We start from the raw sequence: 9,133 nt of genomic DNA on the forward strand, positions 1-9,133 counted from the left end.
GTGCTTTTTTCTTTGTGGGTAATTCATTGATTCCCTTCCTTGAAATCTCCAACACACACACACACCCCAGCCAGGCTGGCCTCACTTTTTAAATGCTGGGATTTCAGGTCTTTGTTACCATACTGAGCTTCGGTCTGCATTTCTTAAAACAGAAGATATATATTCATCAGACAAATGAGGCTAAACCATTTGTGACTAAATTGTTTTATGAATAGTTGTTTTCATGGGTTTTGGGGGAATGTGCTTAGATTTATTCTTTTCTGATTACTTAGTCTTATTCTAATTTACCCTTTTCTCTGTTTGAAGATTCATCGCCATTTGGTTATTGGTCTGCTTTTCCTTTTCACAGCTGCCAACTTCTGTGTGACACTGGCAGGGAAGTTTCAGAAAGGGAAGTGACAGAGTCCAGGACTATCACTCAAAATATGGAACTCTGGCATGCCGATTTGTTTGTTTGTCTTCCTTTTTGAGAAAGGGTTTTTTCTCTGTAGTTCTAGTTGTCCTGGAGATCACTGTGTACTCAAACTCATGGTGATCTGCCTGCCCCTGTCTTCAGAGTACTGGGATCAAAGGCGTGAACCACCATGCTTAGCTTATACTGTTTTTGTTGTTTGTTTTGATTTTCAATTGCTTTATTTACTTACATTATTTTCTTGTGCAAATGGGCAAAACTGTTAACAGAAACTTACACCAAGTGGGAAGACAATCTCCAATTAGAAGCTGGCAACACAAGACCCACCCAGCACATGGAAATAACACAAGGCTCACCACAAACAAATCAGTAAAGGCATGTCAGGAAAATACAAGGAAGAAGAAGGCAGTCAGAATCACTGTATTAATCTCATGGAAAATTGTAGAAGTCAAGGCATAAGGCAAAATTCATCATGATGAGACTGTTGATTAGAGAGCTCCTCCCTAAGAATATGCAGTTTCTTGACTGTAGCTCCCTAAGTTTTCTCTTGATTCTTCTCATCTTTTCCATTATATCATCCACAGCCTCTCCATCTCTACCCATCTCATCATAAATCCACCTACTGAGTACGGCCTGTAGGAAGTTAGGAGCAAGTCAATAAGCCTATCCTCTTCTCTTGTTTCCTGTAGGCTGGTGGCCATCACCTCTTCCCAAAGGGCAGTCAGTCTTTTGTCCTTTTTACAGTGGCTGCTCCATTCCTTCCTTTTCCTGGGCCTATCCCTTGCCATGTCCTCCCCTTCCCAATTTTCTCTGCAACACAAGGTGCCAGCAGACATGCTTTACTCACCCAGGCCTGATCCCAGCCTGCCATGTACAGGGCAGCAGGGAACTGGTGGCCAGATGCTGTGCAGCTCTGCAGCCTCATGCTGGTTATTTTACCTAAAGTTAGTTAGCAGCAGATTTATTCTTCTCTCCCCTAACCTGCCTAATGTCCCGAATCACCAAAGGAGAAAATAATTACCTCTGTTCCTCCCCCTTTGTTTTATTAAGAGTCTTCTATGGCAAGAAGCCTGTCAGCATCCTGGACAGACTTTTGCCACATATCATCATCATCTACTTTAGTCCCATCCAATGCTCCAAAACAAAATAATTTTCAAACCATTTACAAACTTATCTGTTCTCTGGGCCCAACAGGCAATTACATGTTCTCCAAGCACATTGACTTCCTCTAAGAAACATTTACTATTCCCCGACATTCTGCAGGCGCCCCCCCCCCCCCCAGCCTCTTGAATGGTGGAAATAAGTCATGTGCCTCCAAGACCAACAAAAACCAATAGCGTTTGAAGCTGAATGGAACTCAAGAAATTACTTATCTATTTTCATGAGGTGTATGATATAAAAATACTTTTATGCCTCTCAGATTTACTTGTCATATTACTGTAGTGTGCTCGACACTGAGTTCATCTGTTGATACCTTTGTGGTGGTATTGTATTCCCCAAAATATTGTGTACCCTCATAAATTTATCTGGGGTCAGAGAACAGACAGGCACTAGATACAGAGACTAGAAAAATGGTGGCACTCACGCCTTTAATCCTAGCATTCCAGAGGGAGAAATCCATCTGGGATCTCTGTGAGTTCAAGGCCACATTGGAAAGAGCCATGCATGGTGACACATGCCTTTAATCCCAGAGAGTGAGTCTTTAATCTCAGGGAGTGATGGTAGAAGGCAGAAAGATATATAAGGCATGAGGACCAGAAACTAGAAGCATTTGGCTGGTTAAGCATTCAGGCTTTTGAGCAGCAATTCAGCTGAGACCCATTCTGGATGAGGACTCAGAGGCTTCCAGTTTGAGGAAACAAGACCAGCTGAGGATCCGGCGAGGTGAGGTAGCTGTGGCTTGTTCTGTCTCTCTGACCATCCAGCATTTCACCCCAATAACTGGCCCCAGGTTTGATTTTATTAAGAAGAACTTTTAAAATTCATGCTACACACCCTAGTCTGAACCAAGACTGTGAAAAACTAACCAGGAGTTACTGCATTCTTCACCACCACTACTTACTTGCAGAATGTAAGAGCAGTCTCACTTTTTAAAAGCATTTTTTATAGTCAAAGTATGAAGGGACCTAAGAGATGGTTCTGTGGTTAAGAGTGCTTACTGATCTTGTAGATGACCTGAGTTCAGTTTCTAGCACCCAGCTCACAGACACCTGCAATTCCAGTTAGAGAATTTGACTCCCTCTTCTGACTTCCATGACATTCTCACACACATGGCATGCATTCACACATATTCACACGCACACACCCATAAGTAAATCTTTTTTTTTTTTAATGTCAGTGTCATGTAGGGTGAGCTGGCCTTAAATTCATGTCAAACCTCTTGCCTCAGCACAGTCTCCTAAGTGCTGGGATTACAGATGTTGGTCACCATGAGCAACTTTTAACACAGTAAATATAATTGGAATTAACCTACATAAAACTTTGAGGTACTTAATAATGTATAAGCACAAGTGCAAGATCCTGAAACCAAAACTTTCGGAATCTCAACATACCTCTGATAGGACTAAAAGAGCACCAATTACAGGAGGAAGGGGTCTCCATGAGTCCCTGGTCTGAGGTTTTGTCTTCAAGGTGTTTGAGGTGGGGAAGCCACAGGTTGGGAATTGCCTCATCTCCCGGAATTCCTTTCTGTGGCCTTCAACCCATGTCAGCTGTTCCTTCCGTCCATCTGGACACATGTTCTCACTCCCACTGCACGTGGGAATTCTGGAGAAAGCCACTCACAATCACTGTGGTCTCTCCCCACAAACCACGACGCTATAAACTCCACAGAGAGGAACAAGGTCTCAATCCCTCCAGTTTTCCTGGACACCAATGATGGGTTCTGCAGCGCAGAGTCCCACTCTTCTGCTGCTCTCAGTACTCTTGACTCTGACCCAGACCAAGACCCATAGTGGCGCTGGTGAGTGTGGATCAGGAAGGAAAGTCACTACGGGGAGGAACTAGGGCGCCCCGTACAGGCAGCAACCCAAATGCTGTTTCTCATCACCCATCTAGACTCTCCCGCACCCTGAGCCCTTCCTGGCCACAGCACTTGCCCAGGGTCCTGGGAGGAGGGTCTGGGTCTCACTGAGCACTGCCCCCAGGGTCACACTCTCTGAGCTATTCCGTAACGATGACGCTTCTCGAATGGGTCTCCGAGATCCCCAAGTGTTCATCGTTGCCTTGTGGAGGACACGCAAATCCTGAGCTTCGACAGTGAGGTGGCTAAGGTTGAGCAGCGCGTGCCTTGGGCGAATCAGATGGGGCGTAATTATTGGGAGTGGGAGAGAGAGGGTATGGAGCATTATTCACACACAGCACGAGAAAACCTGAGATTTGCAATCCGGATCTATAACCAGAGTGATGACGGTGAGTGACCCCCACATAACCCCACAGACTGGCTCGAGTCGCCCTGGGTCCCAGGTCCTAGGTTAGGTCCGAGGCTGAGGGACCCGAAGAGACCCTGGACCCAGGAGAGCATCAGACTGAGACCCGGTTTCCGGCTCAGTTTAGGTGGAAATTCTGTGGGTGGGTTGGGTCCTGTGGATAGGGCTGACTTTGGGGGCGGCAGGCTCTCATACCTTCCAGTGTTTCATTGGTTGTGATGTGAGTCCAGATGGACCCTTGCTACGTGGGCACTATAGACACGCCTTTGATGGCCGTGATTATATCAGCCTGAATGAGGACCTGAGAAATTGGACTGTGGCTGACAAGACGTCTCAGATCACCCAGCGACAGTGGGAGGCAAAAAAGGTAGCAGAGAAGTGGAAGATTTTCTTGGAGAGCTGGTGTGTTGCTTGGCTACTCAGGCACTTAGAAGTAGGGAAGGAGACTCTGCAGCGCTCAGGTAAGAGGGGCTGAGAAGCAGTTCCTCCATCTGCGTTCAGAGTAGGGTGCACACACACCTCGAAGAAGGGGGAAAATGGGACCAGTTGAAATACTGTAGCTCTCTCTTGTATAGGGAGGGAGAAGAGTGCTCCTGGTTTTCCTGACCCAACATCAGAGTGACTCTCTCAGTACTTGCCCTGCTCTCAGGACAGTCTAGGGTCTCTTGGGATGATAGGAAAGGAGATCCCTGAAATAACCAACAGCAGCCCCGTTCAGTCTGCAGCCCATGGCGTCCCAGAGGATGAATTCTCTGCCCACACCCAGTGTCTTTGGAGGTCTGACTCAAGCGATGGTGAGTCGCTCATCCCTCCACCTAAGTCAGGACCAGAAATCCTGTTTTCTTGGTGGGAAACTTGGGAACCTTTCTTTTCTAAGGAATAGATTATACTAGTGCCTGAGTGTAGACAGCTTGTGTGTGGTTTGCACCAACCCTCCCTCATTCCCTACATCTTGGTTCTCTTGTGCATTGCAGGATATGCACATGAATACCGCTTAACTCTCTAGAAAAAATTATAAAATACTTGAATTTTCGAACTCTTTTCCACAGACCCTCCAGAGGCACATGTAATCCATCACCCCAGACCTGAAGGTGATGTCACCTTAAAGTGCTGGGCTCTCGGATTCTACCCAGCTGAGATCACCCTGACCTGGCAGAGGGATGGGGAAGACCAGACCCAGGACATGGAGCTGGTGAACACCAGGCCTGGAGGCGATGGAACCTTCCAGAAGTGGGCAGCTGTGGTAGTACCTTCTGGAGAGGAGCAGAGATACACATGTACTGTGCAACATGAGGGACTGCCTGAGCCCCTCATCCTGAGATGGGGTAAGAAGGGGTGTGAGCACAGATCCTGTTATCAAGGAAAACAGGTGACCTTCTGGAGACCCTGAGTGGGATCAGTGCTGAGCTGGGGGTTAGAACCCCTCAACTCTACTCTCTCTTCCCAGAGCCACCACCTCCTTGGCCCACAATTGGAATGACTGTTGGTGTGGTTCTCCTTGGAGTTGTGGTCACTGGAGCTGTGGCTGCCATTGTGATGATGAGGAAGAAAAGTTCAGGTAGGGAAGGGATTGGTGTCTGAGGGTTTTCCATGAGTTGAAGCCCTAGAAGCTCATGTCCTGTTCTGTTACTATGAAACACACCTTTGTGTGAGTGCTTACCTAATCTGGGACTCAGTGAACTAGCAGTTTTTTTGTTTTGTTTTGCCTTTTTTTTTTTTTTTTTTTTTTAAGACAAGGTATCTTTACATAGCGCTGGCTGTCTTGGAACCTACTATGTAGACCAGGCTAGCCTCACACTCAGAGATCCACTTGCCTCTGTCTCCCAAGTGCTAGGATTAAAATTGTGTGCTACCTTATACAGCTGTGCTAATATTTTTTAACGTCTGGGCTATGTGGGTACTCTAGAGAATCATTACCCTGGATCTCTGTCAGTCTTTATATTTCCTCTAATGTCGTTACTCAGGTAACTTTTCCTGGAATCTACTTTCATCATTGTGTTTCTCCTTTTACCATCTTGTCCTGGCTCTTGAACTCTCCTTACACATTAAGGGAACACCTCGTAAGTGTACAGAAAGGAGACAGAGAGCAAGTCCCTCTGTCATTTTCCTAACATTCCTGCAGCTGGGCACCACATGGTAGTCCTCGGCTCCACCAGCTGAATGACCACATGCTGCACCTTGACTCAGCACATGGTGATAAGGAAAAGCTGGAACTGCATAAGTGAATTTGGCTGGGGCGACATTGGCTCATCCAGTTCCCATGAGTGGCAGGAAATCTGTCCCACAGAGACCAGCTCCAGGGTGTCAGTGATTCATGTGCTCAGTGGATCCTTGTGGGACGTGGTGTTGATGGGCTTGTCAGTTCTGTTCCTAGCTATGAAGCCTCAGATTTAGTTCATGGCTTTTTCCAAAATAATCATCAACCCTCCAATATCTTTATTAAATTCCTTTGTTTTTAAATGATAAGAATTTGGATTCCATTATTTATACCTAAACGTAAGAAATTAGCCTAAGGAATTTTCAGATAGCAGCCAGTCAGAGACTCTGTAATTATTTATTTCCTATCTGTATTTTCTTACTGTATTTTCTAACTGAGCCTACACCTAATGGGACAGAAAACAATACGTATCTGTTAACATGACAACTCAGGACTGATAATGTATATTCTCCCTTCTCTTTCTCAACCTCCCCACAAAATGGAATGCCCACATAACACCCTTTTCCATCATGGATGCTGTTCTCACCACTAACATCAGTGGCCATAAATCTTGTTCCAAAATACTCAGGACTCTTTCCAGATTCCTCATTTAGATTGCTCAGTATGTAGCACAGGACTCACACTTCCTTTTTCTGTTTCTCTGTTAACAGCATCTCACACTGGATCCCAGGCTGGCTTGGGAATCACTATGTAGCTGTGATGGTTAAACTTCATTGTCAACTTGACTGGACTTAGAGTCTCCTAGGAGATTCAGTTCTGGTCGCATCTGTAAGAGTGTTTTCAGAGATTAATTAAAGATGGAAGACCAACCCTGGGGCCCAAGGATAAAATGAAGAACAGGAGAAAGCCTGATGGGAGGACCCCCTCCACTCTACTTCCTGATCTACTGAAATTGGAGGAATCCCAGCCACATGCCCCTGCTGCCATTTACTCCATCACACCTTATGCTGAGATTGATTGAACCTTCTTAAATCATGAATCATAATAAATTTTTCTTCCTTTAAGTTGCTTCTGCTGGATATTTAGTCACACAATTTTAAAAAAGTAATTAATAAAAATCCATATGGCTTTGAATTACCTGCAATCCTCTTTCCCCAGCCTGGAGTGTTAGAATTACATATATGAACCACCATACCTGGCAGCAGGATTTATTTATTTAACATGCCATAAGTGAGTCTGATGGAGCTAGGAGACCTAGGAGCTCCTTGTCTACATTCCCTGCAGCTCCATGATCTGAACAACGGCTGCCTCTGCACCACTTTTTATAAATACAGAGATTCTTGTGTCTTCACAGATTTCCCAAGTCTTTTGTTTTGTTTCTGTTTGTGAGGTTTTGTTTCATTTTGCTTGTTAGTTGAAACAGTCTCACTATGTAGCCTTGACTGACCTGGAACTTGCTGTACATGTAGATCATGCTGGCCTTGAAATCAGAGAGATCCTATGAGAGGAGTCATCTGTCTCTGCCCAGAGTGCTGGGATGAAAAGCCTGTGTCATCAAGCCTGACTTTTTCTGAATCTTGCTGAGATGTCCAGAGGATTCCTGTGCACAAGAAAGTCTGGGACTCCTTGGTCTACTAGCCTTCTAGACACATGCCCAGAGCTGCCCCGGCCAGCGGGGTGTCAACGGGGCAACCCACCTGCGGGAGAGAATGAAAGGGATGGGGAGACACAAGAGAAGACAGCAAGACAGTGTTCTGATCAAGCTGCAAATTTTATTCTCCTCAGCAAGGCTTATATAGCATGGGAGGGGGAGGGGGCAGGAAGGAGGGAAGGGGTGCCTGCTGTACACACAGGTGAAGGATGTTGTGCTAGGTGATAAGGTCACTGGTCAGGGCCCATTGTTCTGTTGCTGTGCTACCTGACCTACCTGACTTGTTCTTTATCTTTGGGGGCATCTGGTTTAGGGCAGGGGCTTGTTCTCTGGCCTAGCTAGTACTTTTCCATGGTCCATGTTTGGTCCCTGACATCTCCCCCTTCTCTATACATACAGCAAAACAAAGAAAGGAGGCCCAAATGTTTTTGCCATGATGGAGTAGGGGTGACAGAGGCTTTATCCCTGATAAGTTCCATTGTTAACGGTCGGTCCATGTAGGCGTCCCCACATGCCCTGAAGGAAGCTGGAACGATGCAGTTTTTTACAGGGGGTGGGTTTGAATTTGGGAGGAGAGCATAGAGGCTTAGGTGTAACTTTGTGACTTGGCCTGGTGGTGATGAGGAATACCTGTAGTGGGGGATATGAAAAATTAAGCACCAATTCTTAAGAGCTCTTGAAGTATATGTAAGGCTGTTGTCTATATATGAACTCAAGGCATTCCTAAAATTAAAAAGCAGTGAAAGAAATGGTGTATTTTTTTTTTTTTTTTTTTTTTTTTGGTTTTTCGAGACAGGGTTTCTCTGTGTAGCTTTGCGCCTTTCCTGGAACTCTCTTTGGAGACCAGGCTGGCCTCGAACTCACAGAGATCCACCTGGCTCTGCCTCCCGAGTGCTGGGATTAAAGGCGTGCGCCACCACCGCCCGGCTTATTTTTTATTTTATAACCACAAATCATAAGGACATAAGCCTCGTGGGTAAGCTTCCATAGGGAGAGAATTTGTAATTGTTGGACAGACATATGAAAAGGTGTCAGTATATCCTGTAGAGCTATTTGCCATTCTATAGACTCACAAGTTTCATAGTTTGATATAAATATAATATCATCTGTACAATAAATGTATTGTAAGATATATGTATATACATATACATGTATACATACATATAGGTTGGGGGACTGTGAGGAAGCTATAATTGACAGTTAGTTCTAATAGTTAATCTGCATATATAATGAGGAACTCTGCTCAATGAATGAGTCCTGGATAAACAGAACTCGAATTTCCTGCTCTGTATGTCAGCTTTGGCTTCCATCATGGTAAGGTGAGTAGGCAAGTTAAAAGCGAAATGCTGACAATCTTTAGGTTGAGAAGGTATGGTAAAGAAGCAGTCTTGTATATCTATGATTATTATTATTATTACTTTTTTTTATTTTTGGGGATGGTCCTGGGAAATGGCAAACCAGGCTGTGAGACTTTCCTTGGCTTT

At 45.1% G+C, this 9,133-nt stretch overlaps 2 pseudogenes; one reads left to right on the forward strand and one right to left on the reverse strand.

Moving 5' to 3' along the window:
• Positions 1 to 860: 860 nt before the first annotated feature.
• On the reverse strand, positions 861 to 1,177 carry LOC128114230 (protein BEX3-like; annotated as a pseudogene).
• Positions 1,178 to 3,439: 2,262 nt separating this feature from the next.
• LOC128114231 (putative HLA class I histocompatibility antigen, alpha chain H) lies at positions 3,440 to 7,085 on the forward strand (annotated as a pseudogene).
• The last annotated feature ends 2,048 nt before the right edge of the window (positions 7,086 to 9,133 follow it).

Source organism: Peromyscus californicus, unplaced genomic scaffold (genome assembly GCF_007827085.1).
Source record: "Peromyscus californicus insignis strain IS unplaced genomic scaffold, ASM782708v3 Scaffold_19__1_contigs__length_69161282, whole genome shotgun sequence".
NCBI lineage: Eukaryota > Metazoa > Chordata > Mammalia > Rodentia > Cricetidae > Peromyscus > Peromyscus californicus.